Raw genomic sequence first — 10,724 nt, 5'->3', positions numbered from 1 at the left:
CCTCAATGACAGTGAGTTGGGTTTTGTTTTTTAGCTGTTTTCTGTCTTCCTGAAAAGCCCTTTCTATTCTATTCGAATTGTTTTCCCCCAGCCCTGGATCTGCTACACTTCCAATATCTTTTTCCCCCGTGGTGGGCACCCTGAATCTATTTTCATCTTGTCTCTCCTCTATTATTTTTCTTAAACAATCAAAGGCTTTTATGTTTATTGGTACTTTCCTGTTTCATTTCTATTCATTATATATTTGCCTATACCTTGGAATGTAGGAAAGATGCATGTTTTTTTCTGACTGCTATTTAGGTCTAAAAGGAAAAAAAAAAGCCACTTTCACCAGACATTTGCTTTTGACAAAGGGGTATTCTACAGGACCTGAATTCTTCTTCTTTTTTTAAAAAGGGGTTTTCCAAAAAGAAAAAAAACAACAACCCATAAAACCTGCTAGACAAATTCTAAAAGAGCTGTAACACTGAGTTATTATTCTTTCTAAACATTTGGCAAATTGATGATCACCTGGACAGGTACCCGAGAAAACAAAATAAAATACTCGAGGCACACCCTATCCATTGAGTCAACTGTGACTAAAGGGAGAGGTCATGAATGTAATGGATTTATAAATGCACTTCCTGAGAGCACAGGAATGGTTTCTTCAGTACAAATACCCTATCTATATGACTCATATGAAAACATTTTTCAAGTTAATTTAGTCTTATTAAATCATAATGTAAACTTTGAGGTTCATGACAGTTAAAATTGTAATGGATGTGAAAGTTCATTAATTCAAACAGTCATGAAAAAATAATAGCATGAAACTGCATGGGCCTAATCATAAGCCATCCGCCGCATGATGCAACTCAAACTGGAGAGGAGCCTTAAGAATTGTCTGAGTGTAGAGAAAACCATCAGCTCATCAAATAATTCACACAGGATAAAAAGCTTAGGAATGTGCAGAAAAAGTGGGAAAGTATCCTCAGTCTGCATCAGAAAGTGCACACAAGGGACTGTAATGAATGCGGCAAATCCTTCAGAGACAAATCAACACTGCATCCACATCAGTGAATTCATAGAGGAGCTTTCTTCTGCTTTTAGACTATGTGAGATCTCCACCCTCAAGTTGAATCTTAGTGTTCATCGGAGAATTCATGTAGGAGAAAAATTATACTTTAAGTAGAAAAATCTTTTTCTAGAAGTAATGTTACATATTATGTCAGGGAAGACTGGAGGAACCTCATGAATGCAATGAATATGATACTGCTTTCTTCTAGAAATCAACTCATTAGTCATCAAGACATTACACAGGAGAGAAGCCCTATAAATGTAGGAAGCATATCAGAGCCTTCAGAGAGAAGTCAAAACTCATTGTATATCAGATAATTACATAGGAGAGAAATCCTGTCATTTCCATGAATATAAGGAAAACACCTGAAAATTAAGAAGTATCATAGACTGAAGAATTTATAAAAGAATACTTTCTTTTTATTAGTTGGGATTTAATACATATAAAGTATCATTCCCTATTTCATGTCAAGTAGAATTGTACAATTAAGGGAAGAGTTTTGATTTGGGGGGGTATCCATTTTGTCGATGCTCCTTCACATTTATTTGCTTGCTTATTTTTGAACTTCTGACACCTATTCCCAGCAACACCTCTTGATCACACAGGTTGGTGTGCTTCTTCCATGTGGGCTTTGTTGCTTCCCTGATAGTTGGCCACTTGTTTAACTTCACGCCTTTAAGACCCCAAACATCTTTTATTTATCCCCCCCCTCTTCTCCCTCCCTCTGACACTGTATCTTTTAATAGCCAGACACCATCAGCTTTCTTCACCACACTTGCTTATGTACACATTTTGTCTTCAGCGATTGTGTCGGAAAGGTGAATAACATACATTGCCACATTAATAGAACAAATCATTCTTGTGCTGAGGTAAGATTTAAGTAGAGCGCCAAAGTCCATCTGCTTCCTTGTTGTATTTACACACACACACACACCTTTATGTGCTTATGCATTTACATATATCCATATCCATATATATATATAATTTTTACTTTCTTGCTCTTTCATCTATTTCTTTCTTCCTGCCCCACTATCATATTTACCCATAATTCGCCTCTCAGTGATTCCTCTTGATTATTTGACAGTCCCTCACAGAAGGGCCACACGGAAGGGATGATATATCCAGGGTGCAGTATAGTCCTAATGAAACACATAGAGATCCTCTGGTTCTTTAATATTTCTTCCCCCTACTATTATGGTGTTAATTTTACCTCATTAATCCTGTTAGATCTGCATATGTTCATGTGTATAATTAAGCTCCTTCAATGCATGAAATTCAAGATAGATAACCCCTTCAGGAATTGTAACAGGAATAATGATTCCCTTAGGGTGCAGAAAGAGATGAGGGTGGGTGGGAACTGACAGCAATGACTATATAACCCCCTCGAGGGGAATTAACAACAGAATGGCAGGTGAACGGATACTTTGGATGGTGTAAGATACAGGGGTGGGGGATAACAATAATAACAATATTTAATATAATACAAAAGGTTCTTGGGGGGTAGGGTGGAGGAGGGCGGGGATAAAGGGGAGTTAATACCAAAGAGTGGAAGAAGAAAATGTTTTTAAAATGATAGTGGCAACTTCCAGCAAGATGGCGACAGAGTAACACATACCAGAGGGACTCCATAGAATCCAGCCCAGGAGAGTTGCTCAGAGGGAAATTCAACACTGCTGGAATGCAGAGGAGCATCATAAAGATAAGCAGGCACAGACCCATGGGGTTTTGAGGGGCTGGGAGCTTTAGGCTTACCTCAGTGGAGGCCAGCTGGGACTTGACCTTGGCCCCGCCACTGTCTCTGCCGAGCCAGGACCATTGGGAGCCTGTAGGGCGGCTTGGTCTCAACGCAGTCGCAGTTTGCCACCAACTGCCTCTGACCAGGGACTGGACCCTTGCGTCTCCTCTCTGTCCCACCCTCCGTCTTGGAGGGCTACGTAGGGACCTTTTCTCAGCACAGCCACAGCTTGTCGCTGCCGCCTCAGAGCAGGGACTAAACTCTTGCAGCTCCACTGGCAGGGATCTCGACTCAGCTACATTGTTGCTTTGTTTCCACCTCTTCACTATATCTCCCTGCCCCCGCCCCCAAAGGCTCAGCAGGCTTGCTTTTTAACCTTTTTTTCTCCTCTTTGCCTCTTTCTTGGTCTCTCACACTTTACTGCTAACCTCCAGATCACTTCCCTTAGCCTAGGGCATTTACACCTGCGCCTACACCCAGCTAGGTAAGCTCGACCCTGGATAGCTAGCCTGCGACTGGGGAAAAGCCCTGCTGAACCCCACCAGGGGATATTCTTCTCAACATCTTACAAGGGAATTCCTGCCTGTGTGCTTGGGGGCATGAGGCAGCTTGGCCAACACTCCTCAATGCTCCAAGCTGCTGCAGGAACCTTTGCCCAACCTCCGCAACACCAAAGCAGGCAACCCTTCTGGGTCATCCCCCTGAGAGGAAAGCCACAGGAGGATAAAGTGGTAGGTTAATTCCATAGTGAAATAAGCTATAGGCCGTTTGAAGAAGCACTCCTACAAGTCTCCCAGAGAGAGCCAGTGCTCTTCGACTCCCTGGAAAATGGCACCTGGCTCCTCTAAAACAACGCAACGCAAACAGCCATCAGCCCCAATGACCTCAATGAAAAAATGGGAGAAACAAAAGGCAATGGCAGTAGATGTCCTGAACATAATGACATGCATAGAAGAAGCAGACATTGAGCTGCCACAGAAAGAAATTTTCAGAATGTTACTTGGAGTCATAGAGGATATGAGGGAAACAATACAGGAAAAGGATGAAATGACAGAAGAGGTAAAAGCGATAAATCAAAAAGAAATATAGGAGCTTAGGGAGGAGATAACAAAAACCAGTAGCACACTAATGGAGCTCGAGAAGCGACTGGAGGAATCAGAGAACCGCATCAGTGACTTGGAGGACAGCCAAGCAGACTTTAACAAACACGAACAAAAATCTAATAAGATCATCAGAGAAGCTGAAGAAAACTTAAGAGCTATGTCTGATGCCATGAAGCGGAAAAACATTAGAATTATTGGCTTACCGGAGGAAGATACAAGCAAGAAGTCATCTGCAACAATAGTGAGAGAATTCTTGGAGGAAACTTCCCCAGTTTAATGAATGTAAACCAGGCAACCATTCAGAAGGCTGAAAGAACACCAGCTAGATGGATCCCAATAAGTCACCAAGGCACATAATAGTTAAATTATCCAACTTTGAGGAAAAGGAGAAAATCATGAGAGCAGCTAGGGGAAAACAAGCAATCATATATAAAGGTTCCCACATAAGGATATGCTCAGACCTATCAGCAGAAACTATGAAGAAGAGTAGAGAGTGGTGTAACATATTCCAAAAATTGAAGGAAAACAATGCAAACCCAAGAATACCCAGCCAAATTATTGATCAAGATTGATGGAGGAGTAAGAGTCTTCCCAGACAAGGAAAAACTCAAAGAATACTTTAGAAGAAAACCCGCCCTACAAAAGATCCTTGCCGACCCATTATGGGCAGAAGGACAACACTCACCAAGCATAAATAAGAGACTACCACATAGTACAACCTCACCCAGAGGGCAAAAAAGAGAAAACAGACCTCAAGATAGCATTGACTTAAAGATAGAAAGTCTTGAAAGGCTGCTGAGGTAAGCTTTAAAAAAAAAAAAAGGCAAATGGGGCATAGGGAAAAAGCTATGGTATACAAATATTCCTGGGGTGAGGACCAGGTAATATGGTAGGGACCAGACCAAATATAGGGATACACATGGTAGACAACTAAAAAGGAGGTGGGGAAAGGGGAAAAATAATAATAAAGAAAAGGGTAGCAGGGGCACAGGGCACTAACCCACCAAAGGGGAGAGTATTGTTTATATCTCCACAGGGAAAGAGGGACCAGACTTCATCCCGATGCTCCAAGATGTGAATGCAACATGCTGGCATGGAGTAGGGAACCAGTGGAGAGGTCTGGGGGGCTGGCCCCAACACCAACTACTAAGGGGACATCTGCACCTCCCCTCAGAAGAGTTTATATCAAAGGACAGCACTGAATCTACAGCTCTGGAAGAGGGACATATCTGATCGGAGCACCCAGGTGCAGATAAAGGGGGAGGAGGAGAGTGAAGCACATCATGGCCCACCAGGCTGTGAGGTCGATGTTCCCAATTAGAACAGCCAGTCGACAGAGAGGACCACATTGCCGGCCCCACCATGAGACATGACATCCCTCACTGACCCATAGCCCCACAGGGGACAACACAGGAGACACAGTGAGGGAATTGCACCCGATTGGATCCCGCCATACCGAGGCAAAACATTAAGGGGTGCAACAGAACAGCAAGGGAATGGAGCGGCAAGGTCTACAGGGAATGCTGAAGGTGTACTTTGGGGCCATGGCGTGGTGCGCCAACATACTGGACTGGAAAACACTCCTAAAGGCCAACAAACAATCCTTGAACTAACTACAAGCTTTTCTTTCTTGTTGTTTTGCTTTGATTTGTTTTGTTTTTGTCTTTGATTTATTGTTGTTTTGTTGTATATTGTTGCTTGGTTGTGCTCTGTCTTGTTTTGTGCATGTTATTATCTCCACAGGTCTGTCTAAATAAGAGTCTGGATGAACATTTGGAGCAGAAAACAACGGAACTGATAGTTCCGTGGGGATATGGGAGACGGGAGGTGGGGGTAAAGGTAGTGGTGTTAATAAACCGAGGGACAAGGGAACAACAAGCGATCCAAATTGGTGGTGAGGAGGGTGTGGGAGGCTTGGTTGGGCATGATCAAGGGTAATGTAACTAAGAGGAATTGCTGAAACCCTGGTGGGGACTGAGCATGGTAGTGGGACAGGAGGAAAGTCAAAAGAAATAGAGGAAAGAGCTGGGAGGCAGAGGGCATTTATAGAGGTCTAGATAAAGATGTGTACATATGCAAATATATTTATACATGAGGATGGGAAGATGGATCTATGTGCATATATTTATAGGGTTAGTATTAAGGTAGCAGAGGGACATTGGACCTCTACTCAAGTACTCCCTCAATGCAAGAATACTTTCTTCTATAAAATTGGCATTCTATGATGCTCACCTTCCCAACACAACCGCTGAAGACAAAGTGGGTGAACAACTAAATGTGGTGAAGAAAGCTGATGGTGCCCGGCTATCGAAAGATATAGCATCTGGGATCTTAAAGGCTTGAAGGTAAACAAGCAGCCATCTAGCTCAGAAGCAACAAAGCCCATATGGAAGAAGCACACCAGCCATAGTGAATGAGGGAGGGAGTGCAGAGTGGAGACCCAAAGCCCATTTGTAGGCCACTGGACATACCCTTACAGAAGGGTTTCAGGGAGGAGATGAGCCAGTCAGGGTGCGATGTAGCAACGATGAAAAATACAACTTTCCTCTAGTTCTTAAATGCTCCACCCCCTGCCCCCCCACTATCATGATCCCAATTCTACCTTGTAAGTCTGGCTAGACCAGAGGATGTTCACTGGTACAGATAGCAACTGGAAACACAAGGAATCCAGGGCAGATAATCCCCTCAGGACCAGTTGTGTGAGTGGCGAGACTGGGAGGGAATAGGGAGGGTGGGTTGGAAAGGGGGAACCCATTGCAAGGATCTACATGTGACCTCCTCCCTGGGGGACATACAACAGAAAAGTGGGGGAGGGAGACTTTTGACAGAGATATGACAAAATAACAATTTATAAATTATCAAGGGTTCATGAGGGAGGGGGGAGCGGGGAGGGAGGGGAAAGAATGAGGAGCTGGTGTCAGGGGCTTAAGTGGAGAGCAAATGTTTTGAAAATGATGAGGGCAATGAATGTACAGATGTGCTTTACACAATAGGTGTATGTATGGATTGTGATAGGAGTTGTATGAGCCCCTAATACAATGATTTGTTTAAAAAGAAAATGATGGTGGCAACAATTGTACAATCATGCTTGATCTAATTGAACTATGGGTTGTTCTGAGCTACCAATAAAATGGGAAAAAAGACTTGAAAGAGCTGAATTATGTAAAATATATTAGAAAACTCAGAGTCCTTAAGAATTTAATTACTTCATTAATTGAGTAATTCAGAAATTGAGTAATTCCTAGGATTCACTGAGACTTGAGAAAAAGAAGTAACAGCCATTCTGAGGGAAAGAGTACAAAAAGTAGAGTAATAGCAAAAACCAAGGTCCAGAAACCAACCAACATACAAAAGGTCATTTCTATACTTTATCATGGGCTTACAATGACAATTTTACATTGGAGAGGTCTTTTAAGAATGAAATCTTTTGAAGCCTTAAATATATGAGAAGCTTCACTTAGAAGCCAAACCTCACTAAATCTGGGCACATGTATCATGGGAAACCCGACTTAACACATTCTAATAAGTATAGTGTCATAGAAATAATGTAAGGGAGATATGTTTCCAGATTTAGCACCAAATAAAGGAGAATAAATATCTGTAAGAAATGTGAATTTTCTAAAAGTTACAAAGTTACAAATTTAACGATAGCTATGAAAGGAACAATTAAAAACTCTGTCCATGTTAACAAATGGTTAGAATGGAAACTCAATCAGAGCAACGAATAAAGAAAAGAAAACACCACCAGGGCCTCACACCCAGTTCTCAGAAGCAGTTGCTTAGTGCTGCCAAGTTGGGTCTGCCTCATAGCAGAACAAAACACCTGTGTAAAACAGAACAAAACACCACCCGCTCCGGCACCAGCCTCACAGTTGTTCTCATGTTTGAGCCCATTGATGCAGCCACTGTGTCCATCCATCTTGTTGAAGATCTTCCTCTTTGTCCTTCTGCAGGGACCGGTCTCTCTGACAACATGTGCAAAGTATGCAAGAGGAAGTCTCAGCATCCTTGCCTCTAAGGAATATTCTAGCTGTATTTCTTCCTGGACAGATTTTATTCTTTTGGCAGTTTATGTTCAATATTCTTTTTCAGCACCACGATTCAAATGTATTAATTCTGTTTTGGTCTTCCTGATTCAATATCCAACTTTCACACGCACACGAGACCACTGCAAATACCACAGCTTGGGTCAAGCACACCTTTGTCCTCAAAGTAACCTCCTTGTCCTTCAACACTTTAAAGAGGTCTTTTGCAGTACATTTACCCAATGCAATGCATTATTCGATCTCTTGACTGGTGCTCCCATGAGCATTGATTATGGATCCAAGCAAGATGAAATCTTTGACAACTTCAATCTTTCCCCCATTTATCATGATGCTACCTACTGGTCTGGTTGTTCCAGAAGTAGTAACAGCTAACACTGCCAGAATTTTTACTCCAGTCCATTCTGTGGGAGTGAGTTTGGCTACTTTTCTTGGTGTGAATTCTGCTCCCATTCTGAGCTTGATCCTGCTCCCATTCTGAGCTTGGTCATGCAGCCTTGCTTAGAAATACTATCAGCTATCTGATAGGTTCTAAAAGATGCTTTTTCTCCCCAACAGATTTATTGAGATCTATATCACTTATTATACGCGTCCACAATTCAGTTGTATTTACAAAGAGTCGTGTGTAGAGCATCACAGTCATTTCTAGACACCCTCCCCATTCTTGTCTTCCTTACTTGCGCCTCATTCCTTCCAACCTCTACCCCACCAGCACATATCGCAAGCATGCGCCAATCAGTGCCTCTAGACATCCACCATCCTATGCTTTATATACTGGAAAAGTAACCACCAAATCAAAAACCAAACAAACAACAACAAAAAGGAAAACAGCAAGTATATTTTTAAAAGAAAGACCAACAACAATATTGAAATAAACCAGAGGAAAAATAACTACTATCAAGAAAAAAACAGTAAATATTGAAAACTAGAATGAATCCAAAATGAGTCAAGAGGGAGATCAAATGACCAGGTACCACATGATAGACTAATTCCATCTACCATAATCAAGTTTGCCACAGTCTCTGTCAGATAAAGAGGGTATCATGTCCCTCGACTACGGTCAGAGGGGATCCACCAGAAGCTTAATCCATGTGTGGACCCTGTAGATGGATTTTGGGCACTGACTGTCACACACAGCCTTCTGCAAACTGAGTGCTCACAATTTAAACTCTGATACCTTTCCTTCCTTCAGATTTGGATTTTGTTATTTATTATCCTTGGATCACACAGGCTGGTGTGCTTCCTCCATGTGAACTTAGTTGATGTGTCACTTAGATGGCTGTTTGAGGACAAGCCTTTGAGACCCCAGACACTATTCTTTTTTTTTAATGATGCCTTTTTATTAACGGATATTGAACATGTCATGATCTGTGAGTAGAACAAAACAATGTACATTAGAAGTACAGCAAGAATGTTCCTTGGAAGCAAGGATAGCGAGACTTCATCTCATGTGCTTTGGACATATGAGCAGGGACCAGTGCTTGGAAAAGGACATAATTCTTTGTTAAGTAGAATGTCAGTTTAAAAGAAGACCCTCAATGAGATTGATGGTCACAGTGCATACATCAATGGGCTTAAACACAAAAATGATTGTGAGCATTGTCCAGAACTGGGCAGTGTTTCATTATATATATATATATATATATATAGTTGCTCTGAGCCCAAACCACGTTGATGACACCTATCATCTACAGCAATTCTTTCAATATTAATCTAATTTTTTATTCTAATGAAAGTATGTAGTGATATAGAATGCCTAGTCACCATTAAATCTCATCACATACAAATACAAAAACAAACTTAATATTAGTTAATTCATTTACCTTTTTTCCAAACCCATTTCATTGGGAGCTAATACAGATATCCTAACATTCTATAGTTCAATCACATTAAGCAGTATTGTATAATTGCTACCACAATCAGTTTCAAAACACTCTTTTCCTTCTTGAACTCCTTGACATAAGCTCTCCTTTGTCCCACTCCCCCACTCTGCCCCCAAGAAACCCCTATTCTATTTACTGGCTCTATAGATTCATCAATCCTCGGTTTCATATACTGAAAAAAAGAAAACCATATAACAAAAACTCAAGAGGGTTACTCCCAATGACCAAAGCAATCAAACAAACAAACAAACAGTCTGAAATAACCCCCCGCAAGAAAACAAAAAACAAAACCAGAAAATGTTGAAAACCAGATCAGGCCCAACATGCATCAGAGTCTGGTTTACTTTAGAGGCTGCTTTAACATTTTATGACAAAGTATATTATCATTCATCCCCTTGGGGCATAAAGTAGTTCTACTGATACTGTCATTATCTAACAGCATAGAATTTAGCATCTTGTTGAGGCAAAGATGTTATGCAAGTGTAGACCAGCTTTGAACTACAATTCATGAGTTGTTGATTTTTATAAATTGAAATCTTAAATGATTTAACTCTGTTTACATTGACCATGGGGGTTGGGAAAATTTTCCAGTAACATTCATTCACAAGGACAGAATCTTGCCTATCAGATTAATAGGTAATTGCTCATAGTAAAGCAAAGAGGGCATTGAAATAACAAATACATAGTGATCCTGGGCCACTTTTCATTGGACACCTACAAAGCAAGGGATCTTAACCAAGGTTCAGCGACTGCCAATTTCACAACCTTGGGGTGGCAGTTATAGAAGATGCATTTTTAATTTAAGTTCACCAGAGTTAGTTTCTGCTGCTGTATATGATTAACTCTATCACATTCAGGGACCACCCTCTATGGGTCTTTAGAGAGATGTGAGATTTGATTATACAG

The 10,724-nt window shown here is 41.3% G+C and overlaps 1 pseudogene; it reads right to left on the bottom strand.

The window, feature by feature from the left end:
* Nucleotides 1–394: 394 nt before the first annotated feature.
* LOC142435278 (U7 small nuclear RNA) lies at nt 395–469 on the bottom strand (annotated as a pseudogene).
* Nucleotides 470–10,724: the final 10,255 nt, after the last annotated feature.

This window comes from Tenrec ecaudatus, chromosome X, assembly GCF_050624435.1.
Source record: "Tenrec ecaudatus isolate mTenEca1 chromosome X, mTenEca1.hap1, whole genome shotgun sequence".
In the NCBI taxonomy this organism is placed as follows: domain Eukaryota; kingdom Metazoa; phylum Chordata; class Mammalia; order Afrosoricida; family Tenrecidae; genus Tenrec; species Tenrec ecaudatus.
Note: the sequence above shows the minus strand (reverse complement) of the source record. Positions and strands in the feature narration are given on the sequence as shown.